Source organism: Crocuta crocuta, unplaced genomic scaffold, assembly GCF_008692635.1.
Source record: "Crocuta crocuta isolate KB4526 unplaced genomic scaffold, BGI_CrCroc_1.0 scaffold217, whole genome shotgun sequence".
In the NCBI taxonomy this organism is placed as follows: domain Eukaryota; kingdom Metazoa; phylum Chordata; class Mammalia; order Carnivora; family Hyaenidae; genus Crocuta; species Crocuta crocuta.
In genome coordinates, this window is record NW_027532208.1 from 2,985,221 (window position 1) to 2,996,971 (window position 11,751).

Genomic DNA, 11,751 nt, shown 5'->3' on the forward strand with positions numbered 1-11,751 from the left:
ACCGATCGCCCCCCCGCTTTCCCGCACGCGCTCTCTAGCTGAGGCCGCCCGCCTGCCGCGGTTACCCCGGCCTCTCCCTCGGTCCCCTGTGATCGGATCTAGGCGTTGAGCGAGGCCCTGCCGGGGCGGCCATGCGGCGGTGACAGGAGCTCGGCCGAGACGCCCGGGCCCCTCGCCCTCTCACCTCCTGCCCGCTCGCCAGCTCGCCTCAGCCCGAAGCTGCTCCGCCGCGGCTGCAGCTCTCGCGCGGCCCACACTCGCTTCCCTTCTGCTCCCCCGGCCCCGGCGCTGCCTGGAGGCGGCTGCACTCGGGTGAGTCCCTGTCTCCTCATCCCCCGTCCCCCGCCCCGGTTGCCATCGCGAGCAGGGCCTTTATTTGAGACGCGCCCCCTCCGGGGCCTGCACGGACTGGGGTCTGGGGGCCGTCGGCGGCAGTGTTGGGGTACCCGGCCCCCCCCCCACGGCCAGCCGGCGTTGGGGGTGGGGCAGGAGCAGACGCGGTCGCGGGGGACGACAGTTGCACGCGCGCGCCTGGGTGCGCGTGGGGGAGGGGCGCGCGCGCTGNGAGTGGGCTTTGTCCCGGGCCGGGCCAGCGCGCCGGCCCCGCGGGCCCTGTTCTTTGGGGGAAATAAACACAATGACCGGAAGGAAAACCTCAGCCTTCGGGCCATGGAAATCAGCCGTCTGGATCCCGCCGGCACCCAGACGGGGTTGCGGGGAGGGAAGAAGAGAAAACAACTATCCTCTTTCCCTTCCGTCTCCCTCCCTCCACTTGGATCCGACTTTTGCCCTTTAGTAAAGCAGGTTGGGGTTTTTGGGTTGCTTTTGTCGTTTTGCAGCTGAGAATGTTCAGATGTCTACTTAGACTGTTGGAGCAGTGCTCGCTCCTGCTGACGGGCTGGCCCCGTGCAGACTTCTCACCTCTTGCAGACAATGGCTTGATAGGCCTTGCGGAAAAGTAGTTTTTGGGTGTTCAGGACACAAAAAGGGGAAGTTAGTTAGCAAATGTGGATGCACTAGAGTGCCCCGAGGAGGCCGAGCCTTTTCCCAAGCCGAAGGCCTACGACTTGGAATGACCTTTTATTTTATTTTTTTCTACTACGACTGTGTATTTGTCAGTTTTTCAGCCGCAGAGTTCCACTGTCTGGCGCTGCTTTCCTTTTGCCTACTTCTTCGGACCTTGGCTCTCACTTTGCGGCCCGAAGGACTTCCTTCTCTTGAGGCTCTCTCTCCTTGTTTATAGGCATCACTTAAAGCCGCCTCGTGCATTGTTCGGTCAGAATGTGTTGTTGCTTCGTACTATGTCCCAATCAACTCGTTTGCCCCTCCTAGGAGGGCATCTTTATTTTATTTTCCCAAGGAGTGTGTTTGGTGGTTTTGTGTACTAGTCAGTAAGTAGGTAGGAGGGCTACGGATTAAGCCTTTTCCGCCTTTGTCTCCCTCCCGGTGCACCCCCGCCGTCCGAGGGCCTTGTATACGGTAGTAACAACAGCTAACCTTTGAATGTTTAAGTGCCCGGCATCGCTCTTAAGCACTTAACGCCTGTTTTCTTATTTGATCTTCAAAACAACCCCGTAATTCCCCTGTGTAGATGAGGAACAAGTCTGGAGAAGCGGCGTAATTTACTCTTGATTACTCAGCAAGTCGGCCTTGACTACCAAGATTTGAACCTAGGCGGTGTGACTCTCACCCCCTAAGCCAGTGGCTTTCAAAACGGCCTGAGCATCAGCAACCCCGGGAGGGCTTGTTCAAACGCTGTCGCCGGGCCCCGCCTCTCACGTCCCGATTCCGCAGGTCTGGGGTAGGGCCTGTCGTGTGCCTGGCTCCCTGGTTCCCAGGCGGTGCAGCCTTGAGAGGCAAGGCGCTCACCGTGGTGCAAAATTAAACTTAATTTTAAGTGTGGGAAATGGATTTCTAGATTTTCATGAAAGCTTTTCATGACTTTAAAACTAAGTCTTAAAGAACCAAAAAGAATTCGGACTGGTTACTGTAGGTTACTTGGAAAGCTGATTGAGAGTCCAGGATTACGAAATTAAAAGTTTAATGAGTCTCCGATTTTAAGAGGAGCCATGGATTTAAGTATAGGATAAAATTAGAACACTAAATAATCTTGGCTTTTTTAAAATTTTTACCCCTCTCAGTCATTTATCAACTTATTTATGGCACTAGCATTTATTATCTTCTCCCGGAGATGGCTGAGGCATCCCGTCTCCACCGCAGAGTCTAAAGTCTGGGAGCCGGAAAAGGAGTGATAGGCCTGAACTTGACACTTAGATGGGGGAGGTGCTGAGCACCTGGAGCCCAGAATTCTTCTGCCCACTGGCCCCCCCTTCCAAGCCCCGGGTACTTCCAGTGATTGGTGTTTTTTTTTGTAAGCTACACACCGGACATGGGGCTTGAACTCAGGACCCTGAGACGAAGAGTCACTTGCTCCACTGACTGAGCAGCTGGGCACGCTGATTTGGTTCACTTCTAAGAATGACTACAAAAACCTGTCCTTAAGATGGAGGTTTCTGGCTTTTTCTTGGGACACAAGTGTTGAGAAAGATTTTTTTCCTTTATTATAATGGGTTTCCTTTTGGAAGAAAGTAACTCAAATTAGGTAGGAGGAATGGGATAAGTTTACAACCATGTTCTGTCATTTTTTATGCTCCATAGATTGATCCCGTGTTCCAAAACAAAATAGAAAAGACCAGGGCCCTTCTCCAGGTTGTTATTAAAGAGCTGTGAATAAAACACTGACAAATCACTGAACACTTAACCTTTCCTGTTATTACTGCTGACTAGCTTGTACATTGCATTCCACCTAATTCATTTCTACCTGGTTTCATTCTTCTTTGAAAACATAAGTGTAGAGATTGCAGTTCTCCTCATAACTGCTGTGGTATCGTTAACATGAAATTGTTTTAACCACTGGCTTACACAGATGCTGATCAAGTGATTTTTAGGTATGTCTAAGGGAAAGTATTTTCTGAAGAGTTGTTTGAGAAGTAATACTCGGAGAACAGCATTTCACTTTTTTAGAAATACATGAGAGGGTGATTTACCCGAAAGAGAGTGGCCAAGGATTTTATCACTAGCAACCTACCAATGATTACTGGTAGCACTTTTTTTTTAAAAGTCGCATGCATTCATTTGGGTTAAGCTTGTCTATTGTTACTAACCGAAAGAAAATGGGAAATGCAGTCAATCAGTTGGTTATAATTGTAGAGTTGAGATTCCTCATGATCAATGCTGTTAAAATAGCAGCATGCAGAACACTCAGTTAACCAGAGTGTCGCCCGAGGGACCTGCCTGGGGAATAAAATTAAAGAATTCGTATGTACACTGGAAAAAGGATGTGGATAAATAAATCATCACAGGTGCTGAAGGCAGCATCTTGATACTCAGGTTTCCGTTTTTCCTCATTTGTCCTGTACCAGTTTCCTCTCTCTTGTCTGTTCTTTGCTGGAACTCTCTGCACCGCAGTTTTCCTGTTTTCGTTTTCTTTCTTTCTCTTTGTTTCTGCAGTCCTTGTCTGCCTACCCTGGCTTGTTTCTGTTTTCTTGCTGGCACTTACTTTTTCTTGCTAGCACTGCTTTTTTTTCCACTTTGGCCTAGTGGGAGAGTAAGAGAAAGTTCTAGAGAGCCAGGAGTTTTCAGAGTTGATGGGAGAATTAACTCATTGTACCTTGGTTGTAACTTGGGTGAAAACTATAGAGGATTTTTAAAGAATTAGTCTGTTTACAGTGTAACTTGAGAGACAAAATGAACTTATAATTGCGAGAGAAGGAGGGTGGCTTAATGTGGCTGTAGACATAGGTTCTGAGATCAGACGGCCTGGATTCAAATCCTGGCTTGTGCTACTTCTGGTTATTATTACCTTGAGGAAATCAGTTAACATTTTTGTGCCTCAGTTTCCCTATTTTAAAAAATAGGAAAGATAATGATAGAACCTGTTTCTCTTGTAGATTGTTGGGAAGATTGAAGGAAGTAAGACTGCTTGGGATGGTATCTGGGCAACAGTAAGCATTCAGTAAATATTAGCAATAAAAACACCATGTTTGGTACTTTTGAGAAATTGAAGTTTTTAAAAGTTTGTTTATTTATTTTGAGAGAGAGTCCTAGAGAGCGTGTACAAATGAGCAGGGGAAGGGCATAGAGAGGGAGAGAATCCCGAGCAGGCTCTGAGAGCTCGCTCTACGCAGGGCTCGAACCACCAGCTGTGAGATCACGACCTGAGCTGAAGTCGGACGCTTATCTGACTGAGCCACCCAGGTGGCCCAAGAGAAATTGAATTTTCTAAGGAAATAAAGGGGCACCTGGGGGCTCAGTTGGGTAAGCGTCTGACTTCGGCTCAGGTTGTGATCTCAGTGTCCGTGAGTTGAAGCCCCGCATCGGGCTCTGTGCTGACAACTCAGAGCCTGGAGCCTGTTTCGGATTCTGTGTCTCCTTCTCTCTCTGACCCTCCCCTGCTCACGTTCTGCCTCTATCTCTCTCTCTCATATAATAAACATTAAAAATAAAAACAAAGGGGGGGATAAAAATTACCTCAGTAATGCTGACTACAAGGTTTATTTCCCCAAATCGGAGAATATAAACTCTGGAAAGGCAAGGACTTCTTGGGATTTTCCTCTGGTGACCGTTGTTTTGTTTTTGTGGGATGGCAAAGGAAATAATGTGTGTTTTCCCTCCTTAAAGTACTGTATGGTTATATTACAGTATAATTCTACAAGCAGAGAGTATTGAAGAGTTTGGTCTTATTTAGGGTATCTGGTTAAAGTGAGCCCAGAATTCATAAATTTGTGTTATGGAGACTGAGCCTGTCCTCCTTGTGAATAGTGAATTTGTAATTGAAAAATAGCCTTATAGAATTGCTTACTCAACTTGTAAGTTCACTGCACCCATTTGCTGTCTTTTAAGCCTTTAATAAATTTTAGAGGTAGTGCCTTCTTTCCCTACTGGTGATGTATTTGAGAGAGAAACTAGTAAAGGAACTGAAAGGTAGTTGTAATTTCTTGGAGTTTACAGGGCAATTAAAGGAGGTAAGAAAAGCTTAGCTATTTTATATGAAATAAGTTGCTTCATTGATAATTTGTTAAAGGATGACAGCATGTATTATGCCCACTTTGCTCATTATTATTATTATTACTTAAAAATTTTTTTTTAATGTTTATTTATTTCAGAGAGAGAGACAGCGTGAGCAGGGGAGGGTCAGAGAGAGAGGGAGACACAGAATCTGAAACAGGCTCCAGGCTCTGAGCTGTTAGCACAGAGCCCGATGTGAGGCTCAAACCCACGAACTGTGAGATCATGACCTGAGCCAAAGTCAGATGTTCAACTGACTGAGCCAGCCAGGCGCCCCGCATAATTATTATTATTATTATTACTTTTTTTTTTTTATTTCTAGGAGAGAGAGAGAGACAGCGTGAGCAGGGGAGGGTCAGAGAGAGAGGGAGTCACAGACTGAAACAGGCTCCAGGCTCTGAGCTGGCAGTTAGCACAGAGCCCGACGCGGGGCTCGAACCCACGAACCGCGAGATCATGACCTAAGCGAAAGTCGGATGCTTAACCGACTAAGCCACCAGGCGCCCCTATTATTATTACTTTTAATGGTTATTTTGAGAGAGAGAGAGACATGGGGCAGGGGCAGAGAGAAGGGGAGAGAATCCCAAGCAGGCTTCTAGCTGTCAGTGCAGAGCCCAACTTGGGGCTCGATCTCATAACCGTGAGATCATGACCTGAGCCAAAATCAAGAGTTGGAAACTTAACTCACTGAGCCACCTGGGCGCCCCTTATACCCACTTTGTGAGGAAATAGAAATTAACCCTAGTTCTCGAATTAGTTTGAAAATTGGCTGACTAGTTACAAGGAAATCTGTTAGGTTTACTTCTTCCTCCTATTCTTTTTCTTTTTTCTTTTTCTTTCTTTTTTTTTTTAACATTTTTTATTCTGTGGTATTCATTACATTCAGAATGTTGTACAGTCATCACCACTGTTTCTGAAATTTTTCTTATCACCGCAGATAGACACTCTGTACCCATTAAGCAATAACTCACCATTTCTCCTCTCTTCCAGTCTCTGGGAACCTCAAATATACATTCTGTCTCTGAATTTGCCTATTTTATTCTTTAATTTGTTCACTTTTTTTTTAATGTTTTATTTATTTCTAGGAGAGAGAGAGAGAGACAGCGTGAGCAGGGGAGGGTCAGAGAGAGAGGGAGTCACAGACTGAAACAGGCTCCAGGATCTGAGCTGGCAGTCAGCACAGAGCCCGACGCGGGGCTCGAACCCACGAACCGCGAGATCATGACCTAAGCGAAAGTCGGACGCTTAACCGACTAAGCCACCCAGGCGCCCCAAATTTGTTCACTTTTAAGTAGGCTTTATGCCCACCGTGGGGCCTGAACTCTGGACCCTGAGTTAAGAGTCTCTTGCTCTACTACTGACTGCGCCAGTTAGGTGCCCCTGGCTGGTTCTACTTCTCTTAAGTGGAATCCTAGCGTATGTGTCATTTTGTATCTGGTGTATTTCATGTAGCAAAGCCTTTTCAAGGTTCATCTATGTTGTAGTAGGGGTCATCTTTATTTCTTTTTATGGCTGAATAATGTTTCGTTATAGAATAGGCCACATTTTATGTATATGTTCATCTGTTGATGGGCATTTAGATTGTTCCTAACTTTTGGCTGTTACGAATGTGTAGCTATGGGCATTGGCCCACCAGTATGTTTTGAAGCCTGTTTTCACATCTTTTGTGTGTATACAGAGGAGTGGAATTACTGGGTCATTGTTTTTCTATTTAATGCTTTTCTTGAAGCAGAAGAATTTGGACGGACCTGAACAGATCTCTCAGTAGTATAGAATAAACCCATTTATGTTAAACTGCATTCTTCCCTTTGTAAAGAATAAATTTGGGACTGCTATTTCTACCATGAACACCTCTTTCTTTCAAGTGGGTTCCTTATAGTGATCTTAAGCGTTCCTTAAGGTCCTTACAGCGACCTTAAAAAAAAAGTTGTAGTAAAATATATATACCACAGGACTTGACTGTTTTTCATTTATATTGCTTATTTGTTTTTATTGTCCCTGTTTTATTTAAGTTTACTTATTTACTTAGAGAGCAAGTGAGTGAAATGGGAGAGGGGTTAGGGAGGGAGAGAGAAAGAGAGAGGGAGAGGGAGAGAGAATCCCAATCAGGTTCTGTCTGCCAGTGCAGAGTGTGACATGGGGCTCCATCTCAGGAACCATGCGATCATGACCTAAGCTGAAATCAAGAGTGAGATGCTTAACCCACCAAGCTACCCAGGTGCCCTGTATCGCTTGTTTATTTTTAGTGTATTATTTATATTAATAAGATCATAATGTATATATTATTATATATTATTATAAAAACTACATAGTGTTTTAAATAAAGATACTACAGAGAAATTGCATCAGTAATCGTTTTAACCATTTTTATTTTTATTAAACTTTTTTTTTCAAGTAGGTTCCATGTCCAATGTGGGATTTGAACTCATGACCTTGAGGTTAAGAGTCACATGCTCTACCAACTGAGGGAGCCAGGCACCCCATTGTAACCATTTTTAAACGTACAGTTCAGAGGCATTAATTTAAGTATAATCACTTTGTTAACAACAGTCACATCTCCGGATGCTTTCATCTTCCTAACTTGAATCTGGCCATTAAATAATCCCCATTTCTCCCTTACCCCACCCCTCGAACCCACTGCTCTCTGTGATTCTGATGATTTTAGGGACTTCATCTAGGTGGAATCATACATCCTTTTCTGACTGGTTTTCTTAGCATGATGCCTTCAAGGTTCATCCATGTTAGAGGGTGTGTCAGGATTTCTTTCCTTTTTCAATTCTTACAGTGGTGTTTGGATTTTTGAAGTTTTTGTTTTTATGGTATGGCAAAGAAACTACTGTGTGTAACTATTTCATAGTATAGTTGTAGAAGCAGGGAGTGGTGAACAGTTTGATCCAGTGTAGGCTGCTTGGTACAAATGAGCCCTGGTCAGCCAGCCTGTGAAGATTCCTGATTGTATGGGGCTCATACTGTTGAGAATAGCTGTGTGAGTTTTGATTCTATTTGCATACATAGTCCTTAGCTTAGTGTTTTTTTATAGTAAGTTAAAAATTATTTTCTGATTCTGTATTTTTGTCGTCTTGTTTGCTTCTGCAGAGCTTTTAGAATAATTTTTCTTGGGTGTTTTGTGAAGCAGTGCGGTAGTCACTTAACTAGATTTTCACTTTTTAAGTCTACTTAATTCATTATTTTATTTATAGACTTATCTATAGGAAAAACAGTTTTCTTATACTAGCAAAATGAGTGAGCTATTGACTATTCATCTGCTGCATTTAAGCTTTGGAAAAGAAGGGTTCCCTTATTGCTTTTGGAACAGTACTTATTCACTTACCCAACATACTGAGGGCCTCCTGGGTGTGTAAGCTATTCTGTGAAGCCGCAGGACAATCTATTTCTTGGAAAATACTGGTCTGAACAAATTATATTGTTGAGAGCTTCAGAGTAAAGGCTCTTTACTTCAGTATGTATATCCAGTTTAGTTTCTTTGTTTTAGATATTTGGAGTAAGTTGGCTTTTTTAACTTAAATTTAAAATCTATTTTAAAAACTTTTTTAATGTTTATTTGATTTTGAGAGGTAGAGTGTGAGCAGGGGAGGGGCAGAGAGAGAGAGACAGAGACACAGAATCCGAAGCAGGCTCCAGGCTCTGAGCTGTCAGCACAGAGCCCAACGCAGGACTCGAACCCATAAACTGTGAAATCATGACCCAAGCCAAAATCAGATGCTTAGCCACCCAACAGCCACCCAGGCACCCCTAGAACATAATTTTTGAGGACTGCATTTGATGTAAACAACTTTTCATGCTGACACATGCATGCTTTAAAAGCATTTCAGAGCAGTGATTTAATGTATACCTTAAACTTACCCAATGCTATATGTCAATTATAGCTCAATGAAGTTGGGAAAAATAAGTAAATAAAAATAAATGGGGGGAAAAAGCAGTGACTTATTTTGACACTTTTCTATTGGTTTTCCTACCCTATCAGACTATATAATAGGTTATTTTATTTAGTAGTAATTAAAGCAATTAGTGGGGAAATTTTGGTTTTATCAGACTTGGATTTGGAGAGTGTGCATGTAAATAGATACATAAATGTATGTTTTAAAAGTAACCATTTTAATAAAATTTAAAGTTTTAAATGGTTAATGCTTGTGCGAAACACTGTCAGGTACTTAACCTACATTATGATAACTTTGTGAGGTAGGTACACGTATTCTCATCATTTTCCAGACTAGTAAGTTTGGGGTTAAAGAGTCCCAAGGCCAATCATATCTCGTAGACAGAACTTGAATTCAGAACTTGGGTTTCATTCCAGAATTGGCGTTCATAAATACTTTGCTCTGTTGCCTAACATCTGTGAACATTACACTAAAAAAAGAAGGACTTTTTGGATGATAGTTACTTGATTTTCATTTCCTCTTCCCATTCATACAAAGTTAGAAAAAGAACAAGGGATCCAGCTTTTCAAGTACTAGTTGATTTTTTTTCTTTAATAGTTTATTGTCAAATTAGTTTCCACATAACACTCAGTGCTCATCCCCAAANTCCCCAGATAGTCCTTTAAAAGCAGCAGCTAGGGGTGCCTGGGTGGCTCAGTGGGTTAAGCGGTTAAGTGTCTGACTTTGGCTCAGGTCGTGATCTCTTGGTTGGTGAGTTTGAGCCCTGCGTCGGCTCTGTGCTGACAGCTCAGCCTGGAGCCTGCTTAGGTTTCTGTGTCTCCCTCTCTCTCAGCCCCTTGCCCGCTTACAATCTGTCTTTCTCTCAAAAATAAATAAACATTAAAAAATTAAAAAAATAAAGGACTGTTAATTTAAAAGGATAACTTATACATTTGCAAACAATTTCTATCAAATTGTAGTACCAAGAAAAGTTACAGATCTTCCTGAATAGCTGATGACATTTTTCATTTTGCAAGGACCTTGCTTTGGGTACCCTGAGGCTTAGGACTGACCACGTGATCCATCACTTGTGCAGACCCTCTTTCCCTGTCTTCGTTTTATTATTTTGCCATTCTTCGTTTTATCTGGGTTTTAAAAAATTTTTTTAGAGAAAGAGAAGAGAACGAGTAGCGGGAGGCAGAGGGAGAGAGAAAGAATGTTAAGTAGGCTCCACGCTCTGCGCGGAGTCCAACAAAGGGCTCAATCCCATGACCACAAGATTATGAGTCCAACACTTAACGGACTGAGCCACCCAGGCACCCCTTAACTGTTTTTTGTTTTAATAAAATTCAGCTATTTTTGTTAGGTATCTCAACATGTTTTTGAACTGTGGTGGAGAAGGGACTAAGTTTTAAGTGTACGTATAATACAGTTACAGATCATTTCAAATCTTAGCCTTTCAGGGGAGCCTGGGTGGCTCAGTAAGGTAAGCGGCAAACTCCTGATCTCTCCTCAGGTCTTGATCTCATTTCAAGCCCCACATTGGGCTCCATGCCCTTACATCTTAAAACGTAAGCAGAGCCAACTATACAGACTTAAAAATCAGACCTGAACAAAGGTTTGTCTTCAGGATTTCTAATTTTATTTCTAAGCACTTGGCATTACATATAATTTCTAAAACTTAAAGTGAACTGGGTCTTTGGCTCTGCTTCTTTTGTCTGCTGAAATATATATGTGAAATACATGTTAACAATATAAATTATGATACTTGAATTGTTACTAAATATTTGTAAAATGGAACCTTTGAATGAAACACTAACCTAATTTTCTTCTCTTTGGAGAATACCTATTAACTGGTGGAGATAAACTCTTAGAAATGTGAATTAAAGTATTTTTCTGTGACAATAGGCAAAGAATAAGGAAATTCTGGGAGTTATGGTCCCAGTGGAGAGTCTGAACTGATCTTCTCCAAAATGTTAGTCCAATTCTGGGACATTGCTTGGACAAACTGGAGTATTTTGAGGATGGTGTGGTAGAGGGAACAGGATGTTAGGAGTAAAGCACGGGACAGCCTGCGGGTGCTCATTCTGAGATGGGCATGTAGAGGAGCACAGTGCATTGAAAGGACCTTTTTGTAGAATAAGGCTCTTATTCTACAATAAGAGGAGGAAGATGCCACAGAGACAGATTTTGATTTATTAGGAGAACTAATACTAAACCAGTCTGGTAATTGCAAATAGTTAGTTTAAAAGTAGCAAGCTCGGGTTGCCTGGACTGTGGCTGGCTCAGTCCGTGGAGTGTGTGACTCTTGATTTCGGGGTTGTAAGTCAAGCCCCATGTTGGGGTGGGAATTACTTAAAAATAAAACTTAAAAAAATTTTTTTTTCAATGTTTTATTTATTTCTGAGAGAGAGAGAGAGACACAACATGAGCAGGGGAGGGTCAGAGAAAGAGGGAGACATAGAATCTGAAGCAGGCTCCAGGCTCTGAGCTGCCAGCACAGAGCCTGACATGGGGCTCAAACCCACGAACCGTGAGATCAAGACCTGAGCCAAAGCTGGACGCTCAAACCACTGAGCCACCCAGGCGCCCCTAAAATCTTTTTTTTTTTTTTTAATCAAAAGTAGCAAACTTTGTTGGGATGTGTCAAAATTTGAGGGGCAGTAAGAGAGCTTGGCAAGAATACCAGTTACTAGTAACATTTTTTGAGGGTTTATATGTGTTTACCTATTATAAGCGCTACCTGTATTAGGGCACTTGCTCCTCAGCAATCCTGTTCCCAAAGTGGGCAGGCATTATTAGGACT

The 11,751-nt window shown here is 43.0% G+C and overlaps 1 protein-coding gene across 6 annotated transcripts in view; it reads left to right on the forward strand.

Moving 5' to 3' along the window:
- The first annotated feature begins 6 nt into the window (after positions 1-6).
- GTF2I (general transcription factor IIi) overlaps positions 7-11,751 on the forward strand; it is a 113,831-nt gene continuing 102,086 nt past the window's right edge. For all 6 annotated transcript variants that reach the window (XM_077777962.1, XM_077777957.1, XM_077777958.1 and 3 more), the window contains exon 1: positions 7-312. The gene's annotated coding sequence lies outside the window, so the exon portion shown is untranslated. The remainder of the gene's footprint in view (positions 313-11,751) is intronic.